The following is a 22,257-nucleotide window of genomic DNA, read 5'->3' on the forward strand; positions in this document are numbered from 1 at the left end:
ACATCCTACAATAAACTTCACCCCTCATTGTCTAGCCAGCCCACACTTGAAAACAGGGATCTAGATTCAAATCCTGCTTCAATTTGTATCTGTATGACCTTGGTGAGGTCTCTCAACTTCCACAGCCCTTGGTTTCCTCACCTGTAAAATGAGGGAATTGGCCGAGGTGGCCTGTGTGGCCTTTCCCCTGTAGATCTATGGTCCTAGATTGCCAGGATCCTAGAATTCTAGAGACAGGAAGCCCCTAGTCCCTGGAGGTTATCTTTTTGGACAGCTCCAAGCATTGGGAAGCTTTTCATTATATTAAACCCAAATCCCTTTGCAGCACTCCTTCTGTCCTCAGGGGCCTGATAAAACCCTAATTCACTTCCGTTTTGTGATAATCCTTTAAAGACTGGAAGACGTCATCACCTGCCCCTCCCCAAGTCTTCTCTCCTCCAAACAAAGCATCCCAAATTCCTTGGACCCATCTTCCTGACTTGTCCAAGGTCACACGGATATGAAGTGTCTGAGTCAGAATTTGAACTCTGCTTTTCCTGACCCAGTCCCGGTGCTCAGCCAATCCCCCACCTAGCTCCTTTCGATGGTAAGTGGGCATCCCGCCTTTGTGTGAGGATGTCCAGGGATGGGGAGAGCCAGACCACCCCCTTTGAGATAACACCAATTGTTAGAAGGTTTTCTTTATATCAGACTTCAGCTGGTCTCTCTAGCCCTCTCACCTGTTGCTCCTAGCTCTGGGGCCAAGGGTAAGATCTCCTCCAGATTCCCACCCCAGGCATACTCCCCAGGAATGCAGCCTTCCTCCTAGGTGAGGCCGGCAGCATCAGGGCTAAAGCATCTCCCAGGACTCCCATCTCCTAGCAACCCTTGGGCCTCAAGGCTGCTGGCTCCACCTTCTACAATTCCCTCAGTGTGCTCTTAGAGCTGCCCTAGGGCAGCTGCTGCCATGCTGCCCAACCTCCCTAACCACTGCACCACCCTGCTTCCGCAGCCATCATCCCCTTCAGGACTCAGCTGCAGCTCTCTCTGCCTCTCTAGAGAGCCCAGGCCTTCATCAGCTAATTCATCTGCCGCTCCTCTGTGAACTGCTGCTGCCATCTGCTGGACATGGCTCTCAACTGTCACGGTGACTCCTGGCTCCAGCGCCCAGAGGCTCTCTCACTGTTTTCTGATTGTCCAGAAACCTTGGGAGAGAGGCAGTACATCCAAGAGTGACAGGAGGGCCCAGAGTGCTTTTATCAGTCAGGCCACAACTTATCCTGACCAGCACAGGGACACACACACACACACACACACACACACACACACAAACACATACACCCCTTTCGTCTTCACTCCTAGCCTCCTAGCTGGGGTCAGGATAATGCCTTTCCCCTCCTCCCTTCCCCAGAGGACAGTCTGCGGGACCCTCACATGGTCTTTGACACCCCCCCCCAAGCTTTTCAGCTCTTGGAGATAAATATATTCAACCAATTTTCCTTTCAATTACTCTAATGTTGCCAAAAGTTAGATCCAGTCCCTGGAAGCTTCATAGGCCTCAAAGTGGCATTTAGTAACCATAGAGAAATAGGAGAGAGAGGACACCTTGCTCTGTGTCCCTACTGTGCAGGCAAACATGCACATAATATATCATATACAGGTATATCTCCTATATGTCATAAATATCATATAGCAATCTCATCTCGAATCCCTTCCAGTCTCAAGTGTGTGTGTATGTCCATATATGTGTATGTATATATATATAATATATATGTGTATATATATAATATATATGTATATATATAATATATATATGTGTGTGTATATATATATATATATATATATATATATATATATATATCTTCCTTAAGAATACAATAATAATGATAATATGGGGGCCTTAAGTTTGCTAAGCGCTCTCCATCCCTCATCTCATTTAAGCCTCTAAGAAGCCCATGAAAGGCAGCAGGCACAATGGAGAGAAAGCTGGCCTTGGAGCCAGGCCGGATTGAGAGCCAGTCTTTCCTCTGATCCATAATGACTGGTCAGCCCCCTTTAGCTCTCAGTGTCCTAAGCAATGCTCTAAGGTGGTGAGTGGTAGACCCGGGAGGTGAATTGGCTAACCCAATGAAATCAAAAGTCTAGACCAAAATAGGAACAGCACCCTCCAAGCGGGTTGGGTTAGAGCTGGAGGTCTGATTAACCCCATTTTAGAGATGAGGACACCGGAGCTCAGAGCGCTTTCAGTTTTGAGTTACTTGACCACTATCAGTAAGTATCAGAGGGAGGATTGAAATCTATCTACTACACCACACTTGCTTTCTAAGCTCCCAGGGCTTCAATTCCTCATCCATCGAAAGAATATGTTAGACTAGCTCATCTCTCCAGGACTTTTCCTAGACTAAAGCTATGATCCCGTGATCTCTGGTGATGGCCATTTCATTTCATCCCTAGGCAGACCATTTTATTTCCACTGGAGGCTCTGTGGTCCCGAAAAGCAGCAGAGGAGATGAGAAATGCTTGCCTTTCTCTCTGGGTGTGCACCTAGTTTCAGAAGAGTTTTTGGTAGACCAGAAAACCCTGGAGACCTTGGAATCCTCATGAGTCCTTATGTAAAACTAAGCCCCCCAGAGCTCTGGCCACAACTGACTGGGGCACCCAGCGGCTTGCCATTCCTTCTCCAAGGTCATTCAACAGCCGAAACAGAGACTGGAGATGCCCCCAAAGAGAACGGTTTGGGGGGAAGGAGGGACAAAATAAACCCTGTATACCTTTCCTATTATCATCTTAAGTCATTCTCCCTCTGTACCTACCTGGTACTTTATTGTTTTCAATGTTCTTTCCCAGGATAGCTGAAAGATACACCCCTAAATGCAGACGGCTGGATTTATTACTGGCACGTCAAATCTGGAAGAATTCAGGATCCTCATTAATGGATCAAATATTTCAGCCCCAGTCAATTTCTGCGGCTTTACCACATCTTGGCAAAGGGAACAGAATGTACAGTCCTCTGAAAATCGATGAGTAAGCAAGAGTGCTGGGAATTCTAGAAAGGCCTGGAGGGGAGATCTGGTTTGGATCCGGTAGGTACCTGTCCCAAAATGTAGCCCACTCCTGCACACAAGCCCAGGGAAGCCAGCACCAAATTCCTGACACAGATAAATCCTCTCAGCGAAGGTGAGATGGTCTACAGGTGCATGAAACATGCACCGTTGAGCTTGATTGTCGCTCATCCATTGTCTTTGATTAACTTTGTCACAAAATCTAATATAATTCAGGAATGGGGAGGGATGTCTGGAAATGATTGGGATGTCAAAGTAAAAGGTGTCATAGAATTTGGGAATCATCAAAGATTTCAGCAGCCATCTAGTCAACCCCAGACACAAAGGAAGCTCTGTATTCACAAGCCCACCAAGTGGTCACTCAGCCATATTAAACCTTACTTTAAAAACAAACAAGAAACTTCATGGAAAATCTGGCAATGGCCAACATTCGAGAATTCCGGATTACAAATTCAAACCGAAAAGGACTCTTAAACATTATCAAGTCCCCAAACCCCGCCATTTTACAGAGGAGCTAGAAACAGTATTCTCAATATCGGCTGAACATTCTGCCCCTCTGTTTGCACAGGTGTTTCTCAATGCCCCGTGCCCTTCTCTCTGTACAATAACAAAATAAATATTTTTGAAAGGAAGAAAGAATTGAGAATAAAAGTGTGTCCCAAGGAAAAAGAAAATTAATAAAAACACACACTATGTTCTTTCTGAATTTTACAATTTGATTGACCCTCTCTACCAGCCTGTTACCCTTCAGAAACATAATCTGACGATGTGAGGGCCCTTCTTAACTCTGTCCCAAAGCATAGTACGGAAAAATAGACATGGGACTCAGCATCGGAAACTCCTGGGTTCAAGTCCTGGTTTAGATATTATCTATATGATGTTGGACAAGTCCATTAAAAATTCCAAGGCATAGGACCATAGACTAGAGCTGGAAGGGGTCTTATAGGTCATTTGAGCCAACCCTATTTCCCCATTCAGCAGATGAGAAAACTGAGACCTAGAGAGTCAAAATGACTTTTCCAAAGTCACGTAGTTAGTAAGTAGCAGAGTGGGGATTTCAACCCAGGTCCTGTAATTATAAATGGAATGATCCTTCTCCCTGGGCCTCATTTTTCTCATTTGTAGAACGAGGATCAATAGTTCTACTACTTCACACACACACACCAGAAGGAAAACATCACAGAAATGTGAGTTGTTTGTGTAATTATAATTGGCTACCTTGGCTCTAAAGGAGAAAATAGAATAGAACTCCCCACTTTCTTTGCAGAGGTGAGTAGTTCTAGGTGCAGAGCCATGCATGGACTCTCAAACTCAGTTGACATGTTGGTTAGTTTGGCCAAATTGTGCCTCCCCACCCCCCGCCCCCTTTCTAATTCCTCCTTAGGAGGGATGGTTCTCTGTACAAGGGAAAGAGAAGGGATCTGTTTGGTGAAAGTGACCTGAAAGCAAAATATGCCAACCAAATGTTCTGAAAGCCGGGGAAATGTCTGCTACTGTAATATTCCCATTTTCCTATGGGCACAAACAAGCAATCAGGAGATTCAGATCAGAGGCTTTTACTAGCTGACTCTGTGACCTTGCAAATCACTTCCTCTATCTGGGTCTCAGTTTCCTCATCTGTAAAAATGGGGTGGGGGCAGGATCAGACTACCTCTAAGGTCCCTTGAGATAGCAGTAGCCTAATAGAAAGTGTCCTGAATTTGGAATTATAAGACATGGGTTTGACTCTTTTGCTCTACCGTTACTGTATCTGCACCTTTGGGTGAGTCACTCCCTTTTGCTCCTCTGTCATTAGAGCTTCACGGATTATGAGCCAGAAGGGACAATCTAAGACAAACCTCTCATTTTACAGATAAATAAAGCAAGGTCCAGATCATCCAGGTTAATGATAAATGGCAGGCTGGGCTTCAAACCCCGGTGTCCCTGGCCCCTAAATGCAGTTCTTACCATCACCACCTCCCAGTCAAAGAGATTAGATTAGAGAAGAGATTAGATTCAATGATATCTAAACTTCCAATCTATAATCCAATGATGCTGGCCAGAAAATGCTGCCTGAGATCCTCTTCTCAGCTTGGTCAGGTGGCCTCCTTCAGGGGTTTGAAACAAGTCCAGTAGGTGGAGCCAGAGTGCAGGAGCACGCCCCCAGTCTTGTACCATTTGCAAAGAAAAAGCTAGAGGATGCATTGGACCAGTCAAAAGATGGGTGAGATCCATCCATCAGCAGCAGAGATCCAGGACAAACAACTCCTTCATTGAGTGCTTATGAAGTTTCTACTGGAAATGCACTGGTCACATTCACCCAAAGCCAGGAACAGAGAGCTAGGAGATCTATCCATGGCCAGCTCTGAGCTCAGAAATCAAGTATACCCAGCTGTGGATGACAAGCTCTGGGGAACCCACTCTCACCTTTCCCAAACTCCAGACTGTGAGGCAGATGGAGCCTGCTTGGCTCAGGATGCTGACAATGAAATAAAAGAAACTTTTAAAGTATCTGATCGCATTGAGATCACGGCTCTAGGACTAGAAGGAACCACAGTGGCTAGCATGGCCAACCTCCTTGTTTCACAGATGAGGAAACTGAATGTCCAGGAAAAGGAAGAGACTTGCCAAGGTCACATAGGCTGTAAGCATCAGAGCCAGGCTCTGGCTTCAAAGACATTGACCTCTACTCTATCACACTGCCTCCCACGGTGAACCTCAAAGCACTGTGTTAATGCTAGTAATAAAAATATTAGATAGTACAGAATAGTAATCAATATTATTGTTGTAGCTGCTTAGCCAACCAGGTAATCAGATGATCATAGAAATCCATATTTTATGGTTTGCGAAGCATGAGGTCACTTGAGGCTCACAAGAACTCTACTAGGTAATCCTCATAGTATTATTACATCTCATTTTACAGATGAAGAAACTGAGCCTCGAGGAGGAAGTTAGATCCCTTGCTAGCACAGGATCCCAAAGCTGGTGAGCATCAGTGGCAAGATTTGAACATAGGGCTTCTTGGCTCTGCCTATGCCATGCTTACCTGGTCAACAGAGATCCCATTCTTACTTCCAAAAACCAAGACATCCTAAAAATGTGAAGAAAACGTGAGTTTTAAAGGGGAAAGGGAGGAATGAACTTGCAGCACCCTCAGAAGAATGAATGAGCATGCTAAGAGATCTAGGTTCTAATCAATAAACATTTATTAAGCACTTACTATATTCCAGGCATTGTGCTAAGCAATAAGGATAAAAATGAAGCAAAAGACAGCCTCTGACCTCGAGGAGCTTACAGTCTATGATTGTAATATTTGTAACAATCTGATCTCTGCTCCTGGATAACCTCTACTTCCGACTCTCAGAGCCTCACAATGAGGGAGAGGCCCTTTCGACTCTACATCTATGATTGCTCTCTAGATCTCAGTTCCCTTTGCAGAACGAAGCCACCTGACTAAATCCAACAGGCAATCCTCGTGTCCCCTGTAACTAACAGAGGTCCCTATGTTTATTTTTCCGTGCAGAACGGACTGATCTTTATAATAATAATAACATTGCTGACATTTCTACAACTCTTTACAAAATACTTTCCTCACTGCAACACTTAAGGGCAATGATTACCTTCCCCTGCATTGATTTTGTATCTACTGATACGTATACTTGTTCTGCACCTTACCTGCCCCCCCAAAATGTCACTACCCCTTGATGGCAGGGATTGTTTCATGTTTGTCTTTACATAGCATGTACAGCCTAGTAGATATTTAATAAATACCTATTGATTCATGAGTGAACAAATGAAGATGAATCAAAAATTTTAAGTCTTGGTGAGGGGGAAGCCGGTGCTGTCGCCCACAGAAATATGGAAGTTGAGAGGAAGAGTAAGTTAAGAGAAAGCCTCTGAGTTAAATTTGAGGTGCCTCTGTGAGCCACCCATGTGAAGACGTACAACAAACCTTTGGAAATTTGGGACTGGAGTTTAGGAGAAAGGAGTGGGCTGCAAAGACTTGGAGTCAAAGGTCATGAAAGTGGGTAAGATAAGCTAGATTGAGAGTGAAAGGGATGAAGAGAAGGCTAAAGGAGTCCAAAGAGAAAGCTGGAACAGCCCAGGAGGCAGATAATATTGTCTGGAAACGTTCAAGGAAATCCAACATTGAGGGGTGTCTGAGAAGCTAAAGGAGGAGAGACGTCCTCAGGACACAAGTGTGACAGCAAGGATGAGAAAGACAAAAGCTAAGAAAAGACCATGAGGTCACCGGTGACCTCAAGAGAAGACCGTCGATTTAAAGCTGAAAAGGAACTTGGAGGTCACTGAGTCTAACACCTTCAATCTACAGCTTAGGGAAAGAAGACCCAAAGAGGAGCAGAATCAAGATTTGAATTCAGGTCCTCAAACTCTAAATCCAGGCCTCTGATCTAGTTCTGTCCCTCTCCCCTGGACTACTGCAATAGCCTTGAAACTGGCCTCCCTGCCTCCAGCCTCTCCACCCTCCTCACAGCTGCCAGAGTGACGTTCCTAAAGCACAGGCCTGATCATTCTCACTCCCCTGCTCGACTAACAGACACTCCCTATTTCCCCCGGGATCAAATAGAAATGCTCCTGTTTGGTATGAGAAGCCCTCCACCAGCCATTCTAACCTCCGTTTTCCAGTTTGTTCTTCACTGTGCTGCACTCCAGACTCACCACAGGATTTTGTTGACTATCCTCCAGAAATCTCTTCATCCTGGAGGCTACCTCCAGTCCTGGAATTTTCTCCCCTTGTCTTCCCTCATTGGAATGTAAGCAGCCAGGTGGCACAGCTAAGTGGCCCAGTGGTTAAAGCATCTGGCCTCAGACACTTCCTAGCTTTGTGACCCTGGGCAAGTCACATCACCCTGTTTGCCTCAGTTTCCTCATCTGTAAAAATGAGCCGGGAAAGGAAATGGCCAAACACTCCAGTATCTCTGCCAAGAAAACCCCAAATGGGGTCACAACGAGTGGGACAAGGCTGAAGAGACTGAACAATCTCAGACTGTACCCTCCTTGAGGGCAGGGACTGTTTCTCTGTTTGTATTCTTAGCCTGTGGTAAGTGCTTAATGAATGCTTGTTGATGGCCGGCTGAATGACAGATTACCCAGGCCTGGAATACACTCTGCCTCACCTCTTTCAAAACACAGCTTCTCCCCACCACACCCCAACTCCCATCCTGACCCCCAGGGAAATCACCTGGTATTTATACTGAGTCCATATCTCCTCCATATGTTATCCCACTCTCTCTAAAACCTGGTACATAGTAGGCATTTTATTTCCTCTCTAGTTTCCCCAGTAGGTCCTTTTCCCTGGTGGAAGAAGGTCCCACCATTTTCTTTACCCATCTGGGCCTGGCTCTCCATCACAGGGCACCTGGCCTGGTTGGTCCTAGAAGAGCAGTCCTTTGGGTGGCTTGGGCTCCATTGTAGGGCCCCCATGACCAGCCTCTATTTCATCCCAACTTGGGTCCAATTCTGGAGAACTGTGTTTCTGCTATGAGCCAGACCCCTCCCAGTTTCTCTCCTAGCAGGCTGACTTGTTTACATCTAATCCTTCCAGATGAATCACTAGGAGCCAGCACACAGCTTCCACTTGTCCATAAAAGACATTGAGACAATTACTACCATTCTGCAGAAAATCTCAGAAGTAGCAGCCTGCGTTTAAAACAAGACTGTTCTTAGGAAGCTCTCTCCAAGTTAGGGAACAACTGAGAAGTTGGAATTGCCTTCCTATTGGAGAAGGAAGGTTCAAGCCTCCCACTCTCTCTCTCCCTCTCCCTCTCTCTCTCTCTCTTTCTCTCTCTCTCTCTCTCTCTCTCTCTCTCTCTCTCTCTCTCTCTCTCTCTCTCGTTGCTATGATCTCAAATCCTCTGTTTCAAAGATGACTTGCAGGCTTTGGGCCTGACCAACACTCTTTAAAAATATAGTTTCTAGTTCTATTACCTTCTGTTTTTCAAGGCTCTTACTTCCCATTAAGATTCTTAAAGCCCTTGTAGAAAAGGCAGGGATCAGGGGGACTGCTGTTTGTCTCTGAGTTTCAGAGACCAGACCCACAGAGAAAGGTTAGGAAGAGATTTAGGGCCCTCACTCAAGGGTGTGTTTATTTTGAATGGACAGAGATTTATATCACCTTGTACAAAGGACTTCCAAAGAAATTATATTGCACATAACCTTGCCAACTTCTCAAGAGTGGGGGAAGGGCAGGTGAGGAAGGAGCAAGAGAGGTAAGGGAAGGAGTTCAGCCCGGCCTGCTGATATCCCACAATGGAGCTGGACCCTTCCCTGTTCACAGAGGCCATACAGCTCCAATGGGAGCCAGAGCTCAGTCAAAGACTACTGGACCTGGATCTGTCAGGAGACCTGAGTTCTAATCTTATTATTACTACTTCATCTATTCTAAAGTCATTCTCATCTCTAACCTCCTACGTTCTGATGTTCTAGAGTCTATAATCCTTTCCAGTGCTAGCCTTTAGCAGTCTAAGGTTGCTCCTATCTCTAAAATTCTGGAAGCTTCCTTCTGACATTCTGTTTTATGCTCTAAGATGCCCTCCCAAGGCTATCATGCTAGGTTGTGACATTGTATATTTTAAAGGTCCATGCTCAGATGTCCCGTTCTCTGTTTTATGTTCTAAGGACCCTTCCAGCTTTGATATTCTAAGTTTTAAAGCCCCTTTCAGCTCGAATGACATACAAATCAGAGACTCTTTTCTGCATCTAAAACCAGATAATAATAGCACTTTCCTCCCAGTGTTCAGAAGATGAAATGAAGTCATGTATGTCTAATAGTGGGGGTTACCAACCTCACTCCGATCAATGCAACCATAGAAGGCATAGACACTTTAACGGAGTCAGTCAGTCAGTCATCAGCAGAGTAAACTATGTATTCAGTGGAACAATATTCTGGCCTTACTCTCTCAGAGCGAAGTTGGATATATCTCCCCTTCAGGATTTTAATGGTGTCCCTGAGGGCACCTGTCTCTCCTGTGTGCTATTGGCTCAAACCTTCATTCCAGGGGGTTTCCTTCACAAAGTGATTAGTGTCCCAGTCCCATTTAACAAATTAACTTAAATTAGCTTTTACAAAAGGATATTCACTTTCTCTGTCTGTTTCAGTCTCTCTGTCTCAGTCTCAGTCTCTCTCTCTGTCTCTCTCTCTCTCTCTCTCTGTCTCTCTCTCTCTCTCTCTCCACTCCCTCTCTCTCCTTTCTATATCTTTCCCTCTCTGTCTCTTTCTCATTCTCTGTCTCCTTTTCTCTCTCTCTCCCTCCCCTCTTCCCCCACTGATCATGTTATCAGAGAGACTGGAACAATGGCAGTCATTGCATCCAAAAGAGACCCATCAGTGACAAACACGGACCCAAACATGGTCCAGAATGACAGGCAGAAGCAGCTCCAAGCTCTCAGGAAGTGTGACCCCTTGCGCCAGAGGAGAACTCGGGCTCCACCAGAAGGGATCACCAGCATCAGACTCCCAAAAGTCCTTTTCAGAAGCCAGAAGGTGTGTTTGCCCTTTGTGATTCCCATCTCTCCAGCCCCACTACTCTCATCTACAAAATAAAGGGCTGGGACAATACTGGTTTTGAAGTCAGAAGTTCTGGATTCTAATCCCAACCATGCCATTTTCTGCCTATGTCACCCTGAATAAGTCATATCTCTGGCCCTCGGCTTCCTCATCAATAAAATGAGGAGGTCGGACCTAAGGTCTTTTCCTTCTCTACAGCTGACCTGCAAGGGGACTCCCAGTTATGACATTTTCACCCCCAAGTTCCTCCATGTGCTACCCACCCAAACATATCACTCCCATCTGCTCTGTGCCACCCAACTGACCTGTCCACTGGGGCCCCTTTTTTTCTAGCTTCCCTGAACTACAGGCGTTTGTTTTTATTTAGTCTTTTTCATTCTAGGTTCAGGTAACCTCAGCTCAGAAGCTGCTGGGTGTCTCCCAGGTAACCGTGTGGCCCCTGAGGCTTCGCCAAAGGTGGCTCTCTGCTGCCCTCTATTGGTCTGGACTGATAGCCCTGGTTCTTGGTCAGCTTTCTAGGGACCTATATATTAACCTCGGGTTTAAGATAGACCAATCAGGAGAGGGCACTAGTAACTGGCAAACCATCTGTCTAGCGCTCACGCCTATCTGGCCAAGCTCCTGACACCCCATGGAACCCCAACCCCCTCCAGAATGTAAGAACAAAGTGGTTTCAGATGATGAAGGGCTAACTTTCCAGCATAAATTTCCCTTCTCTGTCTGTAGATTTTTCTTCTCTTCCTTCATAATGAGATAGTAAATCAGTTTCTTGCAAAGTCTGCTTTATGTTAAGCATGCTTCTTAAAAGGGCTTTGAAAGGGAGTTTGGGGGGATTGCCCCCCTTCTCATTTCAAAATAGAGCTATTTTCTGTCACTGAGGGGCCTTTTCTACAGGTTTGCTGTGGAAAGATTTTCTTAAAATCATTGACTTTTAGGGCTGGAAGGGACCTTAGAGCTTGTGAGGCCAACACTGGCATTTTGCAAATGAAGTAACCCAAGAGGTGAGGTTGTATTTGCCTGATCACAGTGAGTGCTTATCTCTACTTCCCAATCTGTGCATCACACTGCCTGGCCCTTCTGTTTCCCACCTTATCCATAACAGGTCTGAAGGATTCACTTTTCGAATCTATCTCTTTTTAGATGTGGAGACTCTGTGATCCTTTCTAGCTCAGACATTCCTTGTTCTAAGTTCCCTCCCAGTCCTGACATTTCCTGTTCTAAGCTCCCTCCCAGCTCTAATATTCCCTGTTTTGGGTTCTAAATGCCCTTTGACTCCAAACATTCTAAAGCCTAACTCACTATGTTCTAAGGTTGTTTCCCAGCTCTCAAATTCGATGTTCTAAAGTCCTTCCTAACTCTGACATTCTATATTCTAAGTTCCCTCCTATCTCTGACATTCTATATTTCAATATTTTATTTTATGGTCACTTCTTCCATAATATGTTATAATCTAACAGTCTACATTCTAGTATTCTTATTCTAAATGTCCTTCCAGCGCCAATCATTCTATAGCCCACATTTTCAATTATATTACTTGAAATCAAGTAAAAGGCACCTAGAGACAAGGGCTATAAGCTAAAAGCTCTTCTTCCCACCCCCACCCCTAAACCAAGCATGTTAAAGTCCCAATGAGCCCTAGAGTTTTCTAATTAAAAAAAAGTTTCCAAAACAGATGGAGTGCACAGAAATCTCAGCCAACTCCAGAAAACTCAATACCTTCCATTTGCCATAGTTAAGTCACATGGCTCAAGCCACCACCCTTGTCATGTTGAAATCAGATATTATTAACTCAGCCACCTCATGCTGCATGCCCTCTGCTCTAAGCCTGAGACATTCATTAGGCACACATGAAATCCATCTTTGTTTCATTTCCCCTAAGGACAAATGTTTAGTTAGAGACTAGATTTCTATTTCAGCTTTGATATTCTTTCTCCTGAATCATAAATGACGAGATAGTCATAGGGATTGTAGAGCTTAGAGGCAGACCAATCGTGTAGCCCAATACTGCTCCCCTCCCAGTTTCCAGAGGAGGAAACCAAGGCACAGGGAAATTGAATGAATTGCCCAGTATCACAGAAGGCAGCCCAGAGTTGGGAAGTACATGGGATTTGGAATCAGAGGATGTGTATTAGAATCCTGACTCATGTACTTACTTCCTGTGTCATCTAAAGCAAGTCAATTTCCCTCTATGGGCCTCAGTGTCCACATCTATAAAATGCAGATTTAAACTAGGAGATCTCCAAGGTACCTCTCAGCTCTGAATCCTTTAAATAACAAAGCTGATCCTCCAATTCAGGTCACACGATTTCTAATTGGAAGGGACGAGAGATTTGCAGAAATTCACAAGAAATTGAATTCAAGACAAGAGCCAGCAATCAAATGCACGGGCTCCAATGTCCGCAGGACCACCACTCCAGCCCACACCTTCTTGGCCATAACCTCAGGGATGACCGCTTGCTGAGAGTGTTAGAGTCAAGATTCCTTTCCTGTATGGATCTGACTGCATAGCCACTGAATTACCTTCAAAGTCTCAGATCTATGATTCTGAGACTTGTTGATCTCTCTGCCTCAGATCTCCCACTCCAATCCATCTTTCCTCATAGTCGCTAATATTACTAAAGCACAGGGCTGACCATGTCACCCTCTTGCCCAAGAATTTCCAGTGGCTTCCTCTTATCTCTAAGACCAAATATAAACTGTTTTGTTTGGCATTTAAAGTATGTCATAATCTACCTTTCCAGTTTTGTTGTATATTATTACTCTTCTTCACACACTCTGGTTCACCCCAACCATCTTATTTCAGGTTTCCTATAAGTGACAATCCATCTCCTGCCTCCAAACCTTTGCTTGGGCTGTGCCTCATACTTGATATGCATGCCATCTTCATCCTCTCCTCATTGAATCCTTAGCTTCCTTCAAGACACAGCTTAGATCTCATCTTCTACAGAAAGTCTGTCCTGATCCCCCTATGCCCATTACTGCGGAGCAGTGTGGTTTGGTGGGGTTGGAGCCAAGAGAGACCTGCGTTTGAATCACACCTCTGGCACTTGCTGACTGTGTGGTCCAGGACAAGTCATTTGACCTCATTCAAGGCTCAGCTTCTTCCTCTATAAGATGTACATAATAATAGCACCGGCTTTATTTCTCCACGGAGATTAAATGAGATAATGTACGTAAATGACTCTTTAAACCTTAGAGTGTCACATAAGGGTGAGCTATGGGTATTCATTTTACAACTGAGGCGCAGAGAAATTAAGCACAGCGAGTCACTGGATCGGTCTCCTGTGTTCCAGTCCTCATGGGGAGGCAGCTCGGACTCCCCCTCCCCCGTGCTGCCTTCCTAGTTTCCATCCGTATGGGTGTTCCAGATTACTGAAACTCACCTTTAAGCAACAGAATGTTGTTCTTTTTCATTTTAACCAAATTAATGGAAATCTTTCTCCATTGTATCATATACTTCCCCCCCTCATGACTCAGGGGCCTCATTAGGAAGATCAATTAGTATACCATGTGGACATGAAGCTCTCTCCTCAGGGGCTAGTCGTGACAGACCCTGCTGTTATGGGTGGGAGGGAAATGTTCTAGCGTTGCATGTTGTCTGTTTAAAGCTGCTTTCTAACTGTAAGCAGGGGTGGGGGTGGCTTGTTAACAACCCCTTTAGGATCCAACGACTCTGCTCCTAAGAAGGACCGGAGGATAAACTGAGGGCAGCTAAGTTCAGCCAATCCCTGAGAGTAAACAGGGGGCCCAGAATTCTGTGGCCCTGGGGGCCAGGGGTGGGGGGTGTCTGTCTCCGGAGCTCAGTCAGGGAAAGGGAAGTTGGGGGCAGGTCATGGAGGATCACAATTAAAGCATCTCATGAGGTTAGGAGGAAACTGGAAAGAGACCTTGGACAAATCACTTACCTTCAGTTTCCTCATCTGTGAAAATGGGTGAGTTGAACTTGGTGAGCTTGAAGGTCTCTTTCTGCTCTAAACTTTATGCTGATCCTATTAATCTCATGCTGGGAGCAGCTCAATAAAGGCTGATAAAGGCTGAGCCTTGTTGTTTTGGCCAGTCGGCTGAGCAGGAGCAGACCCATCTGCTATAAACCAGAATCATAGGATACAGAGCTGGGAGGAACCTGGGAGACTGTGTAGTCCCAGTTCAGAGGAAGAAACGGGCCCAGAGAAAGGAAGTGACCTGCCCAGAGTGACCTCAGTAGCAAAGCTGGAATTGAAACCCATGCCCTATAGCTCCCAATTGAGTGCTATTAGCTGAGGACTCAGGCAAGCAGATTCCAGAAGGCTGACCCACCAACATCCTGGACGAACCAAATCCACCAGCCAGAGAGGGCAAGAACTGAAGATGCACCCGAGGACAAGACCTGATTGAAGACAGCCAGTAGTATAATAACAGAGAGAATACCAGAGCTGAAGTCTACAGACTCAAGTTTGAGTCTCCCATCTAATTATAGTAATAGCTATTTAGCTATGTGACCTTGGGCAAGTCCCTTTCCCTATATTGCCTTAGTATTTGACCTATAAAATGAGCAACTTGGACTGATGATCTCCTAAGTCCTTTCTAGGCATGTAGTTCTATGACGAAAGAAGACTGGGCAAAGAAGAAAAACTAATTCCCTGTGGGTGTTACAAAAGACCAAGATTTACTCTTTTTTATTATTATTTTTAGCATTATTTTCTCTTTATATGTTGAATTCCAGATTCTTTCCCTCCCTTCCATTTCTCCCCCACCCACTGAGAAAGCAAACAATATGATACCAGTTATACGTGTGAAGTCATGCAAAACACATTTCCATATTAACCAAAATGCGAAAAAGAAAAAAAAAAGAAAGAAAACTATACTTCAATTTGTACTCAGGGTTCACCAGTTCTCTCTCAGGATGTGGATAGCATTTTTTCATTGAGTCTTTTGAGATTGTCTTGGATCACGGTCTTGATCAGAGTAGTCAAGTCTGTCAGAGTTGATCATCATTACAACATTGCTGTTACTGTATACAATGATTTTCAGGTTCTGCTCACTTCACTTTGCATTAGTCCATATAGGTCTTGCCATGTTTTTTTTTTTTTTTCTGAAACAACACCCCCTCATCATTTCTTATAGCACAATAGTATTCTATAACAATCATATACCACAACTTGTTCAGTCATTCTCCAACTGATGAACATCCCCTCCATTTCCAATTCTTTGCCACCACGAAAAGAATTGCTATAATTATTTTTCCACATGTAGGTCCTTGTTTTTCTTTATCTCTTTGGGGTATGGACCTAGTAGTGACGTTGCTGGATCAAAGAGTGTACCCAGTTTTACAGCCTTTGGGTATAGTTTCAGATTCTTCTCCAAAATGGTTGGACCAGTTTGCTATTCCACCAACAGTGTACCTATTTTCCCTCATTCCCTCCAGCATTTGTCCTTTCTGATAAGTGTGAGGTGGTACCTCAGAGTTGTTCTACCCTGCCCTTCTCTAATCTAAAGTGATTTAGAACATTTTTTATATGACTATAGATATCTCTTATTTCTTCTTCTGAAAAGTGCCTGTTCATATCCTTTGACCATTTATCAACTCGGGAATGACTCTTATTTTTATATATTTGACTTGGTTCCCTATATATTTAAGAAAGTAGGCCTTTACCAGAGAAACTTGAGGTATTTTTTTTTATATCTCTTCATTGTTTATGGTACCTTTTAGCAAAATACAGTTTCCTTGATTATCTCTTTCAATTAGGTCTTTTTGTTTTTGCTTTATCTGAGATCATGACTGCCAGCCTTTCCCTCTTCACTTAAGCTGAAACATAACAAACTTTGCTCCAGCCCTTCATTTCAACTCTGTGCATGCCCTTCTGTCCCAAATGTCTGTTGTATGTAACATATTGGTGGGTTCTGGTTTCCAATCCATTATGCTATCTACTTCCATTCTATGGGTTAGCTCATCCTATTCATATTTACAGTTTGATCGCCAACTGTGTATTTCCTTCCATCCCATTTTCCTCTGTTTTTCCTTCTCTCTCTTTTCATCCTGTTCCTCTTCAAAAGTCAGTCTTCTTTCCAACATCACTTCCTCCAATCTGCCTGTTCCCTTAACAAGTCCTCCACCCATATCTCTTATCCCCTTCCTCTCCTATTTCCTTATTCGGTAAGACAGATTTTTGTACCCAACTGAATGTGTGTGTGTGTGTACCATATGTGTGTGTTCTTCCCTCTTCGAAGCAATTCTGATGAGTGAGGTTCAAGCACTGCCTGCCACCACCACCCTATTTTCCCCTCCACTGTAAAAGCTCTTCCTTGTGTGCCTCTTTTATGTGAGAAAATTTGCCCCATTCTACCTCTCCCTTCCTCTTTCTCCCAAAGCATCTCTTTTTCTCACCCCTACCTTCCTTTTTGGGAGACCGTCCCAACATAACCAACTCACCTCCATGCCTTCTGTCTATGCAGACTCCTTCTAACTGCCCTGATAATGATAAAGTTCTTACGAGTTACATGTATCATCCTCCCATACAGGAATGTAAACAGTTTAACTTTATCGAGTCTCTTATGACTACTCTTTCAGGTTTGCCTTTTTATGCTTCTCTTGAGTCTTCTGTTTAAATGTCAAATTTTCTAATCTGCTCTGATCTTTTCATCAGGAATGCTTGGAAGTCCTCTATTTCATAAAAAAAAATCCATTTTTTCTCTAAAGGAGTATTCTCAGTTTCGCTGACTAGGTTATTCTTCGTTGTAATCCTAGCTCTTTTGCCTTCCAGAATATCATATTCCAAGCCCTCCTCTTCCTTAACATGGAAGCTGATATTTGAATTGTTTCTTTCTGGCTGTTTGCAGTATTTTCCCCTTGACCTGGGACTTCTGGAATTTGGCTATGATATTCCTGAGAGCTTTCATTTCGGGATTTCTTTCAGGAGGTGATAGGTGGTTTCTTTCAGTTTGTATTTTACCCTCTCAATCTAATTTCTTGAAATATGATGTCTAGTTTCTTTTTTGATCATTGTTTTTCAGGTAGTCCAACAATTTGTAAATTCTCTCTCCTAGACCTATTATCCAGATCAGTTGTTCCAATGAGATGTTTCACATTTTGGTCTTTTTTTTTCATTCTTTTGACTTTGTTTTATTGTTTCTTAAAGTCTCATGGAGTCATTAGACTCTACTTACCCAATTCTAATTTTTAAGGAATTTATTTTCTTCAATGAGCTTTTGTACCTTTTCCATTTAGGCAATTCTGCTTTTAAAAGAGCTCTTTTCTTCAGTGACTTTTTGTGCTTCTTTTGCTCTTAGGCCAATTTCTATTCTTCAAGGTGTTATTTTCTTCATTTTCGTGCCTCTTTTACTAAGCTTTTAATTCTCTTTTCATAATTGTCCCTCATCATTCTCATATCTTCTCCTAATTGTTCCTCTACAACTCTTATCTCTTTCTTTAACCCTTCTGGCCTTGAGTACGATTAGCATTTTTTTTTGTCTTTGCTTTCACACAGTTAACTTCCTCTAAGTTTATGCCTTGGTCTTCCCCGTAGTCTACTGCACAATAGTCTGCTCTGGTTCAGATCCAAGTCCAGGTCCATAAATTGCAGAGTTCAGATGAGAGTGGACAGTAGTCAGACTTTGCACTGAAAGTCTGTAGGTCCCCAGACTGTCCCTGAAATTCTGTATTAACACAACCCTCAATGCCACAAGAAAGCAGTAACAATACTAGCCCAGCCTTTCTCTGAAGAAATGTGGCAGAGCCCAGTCCTAACATCGAGTCTGAGGTCAAGGAAGTAGGCTAGAACAAAAGGGCAAACAAAAAATCCCACCATGATGAGCCATCACAATGGCAGGGATACTCAAGACACAATAAGAAGAAGAAAATTACTCCAAATTATCTATAAGCAATGCTTCATAGAAAAACAGATCTTGGTCATAAACTCAATTAGAATTCCTGGAAGAGATGAAGCAAGAGAGTTTTAAAATGTTCTGTAAATGAAATGAGAACACTTGAGAAAAAATTGGAAAAGAAACAGAGCTATGAAAGAAAGAATTGGAACAGGAACAGCCTGGCACAAGGAGTACAAACCCCAAACTCTCAGAAAATTAGAATGAACCAAATAGAAGCCAATGACTCCATGAGACAATAAGAACTGTTAAAAACAAAGTGGAAAGGTGATGAGAAAAAAAAATAGCAGAAAATGGCAGGTATCTTAATAGCAAAAGCAATTGACCTGAGAAACAGATCAAAGAGAAACAGCTTAAGAGTCATTGAATTATCTGAATGCCATGACCAAAAAAAAGTCTGCACATCATACATGAAGAAATCTTAAAATAAAACTGCTCAGATATCTTAGAACCAGAGGACAAAGTGGAAATAGAAAGAATCCACTAGTCACCTCCTGAAAGAAACTCCAAAATGAAAACTCCCAGGAACATCACAGACAAAATCCAAAGCTCCCTGGTAAAAGAAAAAAATACTTCAGCAGTCAGAAAGAAAGAATTCAATTACTGAGGACCCACAGTCAGGATCACACATGGCTTAGTAGCTAAAAAGGAATGGAGAGCTCATAATACTATATTCCAGATAGCAAAAGATAAGGGCTTGCAGATTAATAACTTACCCAGCAAAACTGAGTATGAGGCTATAGGGGAATAAATGAAACTTTAATGAAGTAGAGGACTTCCAAGCATTCTTGATGAAAGACCAGAGCTGTGTAGGAATTTTGAAGTCCAACACAGGAGTGGAAAGAAACATAAAAAAGGTAAACATAAATGAATATAAACACTTTATAAGTATATAAACATTGAATTAAATAGTATGAATATAAAATGTATAAAACTTGAGAATTATGAGAACTCTGCTTAACACAATGAATGACCCATCACAGTTCCTGATGACTCACAATGAGACATGTTGCTGACCTCTTGACAGAGAGGTTGATTGAGACATAATTTTTTTTTAGGTGAGGTTGATGAGAAATTTTGTTTTGCTTGACTATACGTGCATGTAACAAGGTTTTGCATTTCTTGTTTTCCAGTGGGTCAGAGAGAGGGTTGTGAGAGGGAGAGAAGGCTGATCTTTGTTTGAAAATAAAATCAATTTTTAAAAAAAGAAACGCCTGTTCAGTTATCCCACTATATACTTTATATTTTAATTACCAGTCTTCCAGGAGAGTAGTTATGTTACTACCTCATGCTAAAGTCTTTGCTGGTGAGTACCTGTGAGTTTTTGTTGTTTTTTTTAAGTGTTTGGGGTTTTTTTATACACACTGGGAAACAATTAGTCATTCTCTACCTGTGTCACACATTATACACTGAATACCTTTCAATTTCGCTTCTTTTTTTAGTGATATGAACTGAACTAAGCTTTAGGTGATTCCCTTCAGGAGTTCAGAATGGGGGTATAATGAACCAGAGGGTTCTACTAAAGGAATATGACCCCTCTCTTTAGGGGCCAGGCTCCTTGTGCACAGAAGCCAGCCCATGCAATCAAATCCAGAGTTAGGGGCTCATTGAGAGAGACAGGGCAAGGGCACCCAGTTTCCTGGGCCACATTGTTACAAAAATAATACTAGTAGCTCATATTTACATAGCAGTTTTCTCCCAAACATCGCTAGGACATCATTAAAGGAAGTGTGGTGTATTTTAAAAAGTGCTGGATCTGAGTTCAAGTTCTATCTGCCACTTAATAGATGTGTGACCAGAAAAAAGGGAGAGATACAGACAAGAAAATAATACAGTTTGATGGGTTCAGAACCTGCTAGATCACCAGACTCAAAGAGTAGTTGTGAATGGTTTCATGTCAAAGTGGCAAGAGGTCCCCAATGGAGGGTCCCAGAGATCAGTGCCTGGTTCTGTGCTGTTGAGAATTTTTATCGATAACTTGGATAAAGGCATATGTGGTGTGCTTATCAATGATTCAGAGGATGCAAAGCTGGAAGGGAGAGCTAACAAGAGTGGATGATAGGCTAGAACCATGGTCTGAGTCTAATCAGATAAAATCCATTGAGGAAGGATGTAAAGTCTTACAGGTGAGTTCTAAAAAACATCAGCTTCACAAGGTGATAGAGGCATGGCAGGCGGCAACATTTCTCAAAAAGATTGGAGGTTTTAGTGGACAACAAGCTCGATGAGTCTGCAGTGTGATGTGGCAACTAAAAGCAAGCTCGTGTTTCATTAACAGAGCCAAGAAATAAGGCGGTGACAATCCCTCTATTCACTTCCTTGGTCAGAGCTCAGGAGCTCTTGTGCCTAGTTCTGGGCACCACATTGTTGACCTAGAGAGTGTCTAGAGGAGGACAGTGAGGACGATAATGGGTCTTCAATCTATGTCTTAAAAGAATCATTTTTTTCTTTCTTTTTTTTTTTTGCAAGGGGAAAGGCAGGGTTAAGTGACTTACCCAAGGTCACACAGCTAGTAAGTGTGTCAAGTGTCTGAGGCCACATTTGAACTCAGGTCCTCCTGACTCCAGGGCTGGTGCTCTACTTGATGAGGGCACAGTCTCTGGGAACCCCTTGAACCCTTGAACTCTCCTTGAATCTTCCCACTCTACCTGGCCTTGGCCTGAGGCTATAACCATTAAGCCCAAATGCCTACCTTGCCCAGTCCTCTATTGTCCAGCTGTTTCCCACCCTTAATCTTGTCTTCCCAACGACCTCCCGCCCTTAATCCTGTTTCCCATCCTTAAACCTGATCAAAATATCTATACCCTAGCTCTGCTACCCCAGCCCTTTATGGGTTTTTCATTTCCATATAGCCTTCAGCTATTTCCCACACTCCCGGAGTCTGACTTCATCCCTGTCCTTTCAGGCTCCTCCTTAGACTCCTCCTTAAGTCCTTCCCTAGACCCCTCCTCTGGCCACCTCAGACCACCCCTCAATCCCTCCCACAACCTTTGTGTATATAATCTCCATCTTGCCTCCATGAAGGTGGTCAGATCCAATCTAGCTCAGATTGGTCTGGCCCGCTTTTCTTACAGGCGTCGCAAGGGGTGGGATGTCTTGGGGGCAGGCCTATGTGGCTAACTCTTAATAAGCTTTATCTTTTCCCTTGGCTGAGAAAGCTTGAGTCGAATTCTTTCGGCAGGACCCGGTGTTTCGGTACTTTGGGGTGTCGAGCACCTCTCACCCCAAACCCTCATCATACTCACTGTTCCACCTAGCTGCCCCAAGAGAATCATTTGATAGCACCATATAAGTTGAGCCTGGAGGAAAGAAGGTTGAGGGAGTGGGAAAAGGGGAGTGATAATTGTGTTTAAGTTTAAGTTTGACTGAATCCAAACTTCACAGAACAAATCCTTAATAAAAGGATTTGTTCTGTAAAACTTGGACTCAGTTAAAAGGCCTCACCCAAGGACCTAGAGGGCCACATATAGCCTCAAGGCCAAAGGTTTCCCACCCCTGGATTAGATGATGGCTGAGGTCATATTCAACTCCAAAAGTTCTGTGATTTGATTCTCTGTGACCCTGTGCCTCAGTTTCCTCATCTATAAAGTGAAGATAATCCTATCTTTAGGATAAAATATAAATACTTCTATTTGGCTTGAAAAGCCCTTCCAAATCTGGCTCTAACCTATCTTTCCAATCTCATCAGACTTGACTCCTCTTCCCACATTCTAATTAAGAATGAAATGACTAAAGGTGGAGGGTGAGGATTAGATGTTCTCTTTCCTCCCCACCCGATACCATTCCAACGACCTAGAATGTGGACTAAATTAGGCAAGCTTGTTCTGCTTTGTGTGTCCTTTCCTGAGT

The sequence above is a fragment of the Trichosurus vulpecula genome, chromosome 4 (assembly GCF_011100635.1).
Source record: "Trichosurus vulpecula isolate mTriVul1 chromosome 4, mTriVul1.pri, whole genome shotgun sequence".
NCBI lineage: Eukaryota > Metazoa > Chordata > Mammalia > Diprotodontia > Phalangeridae > Trichosurus > Trichosurus vulpecula.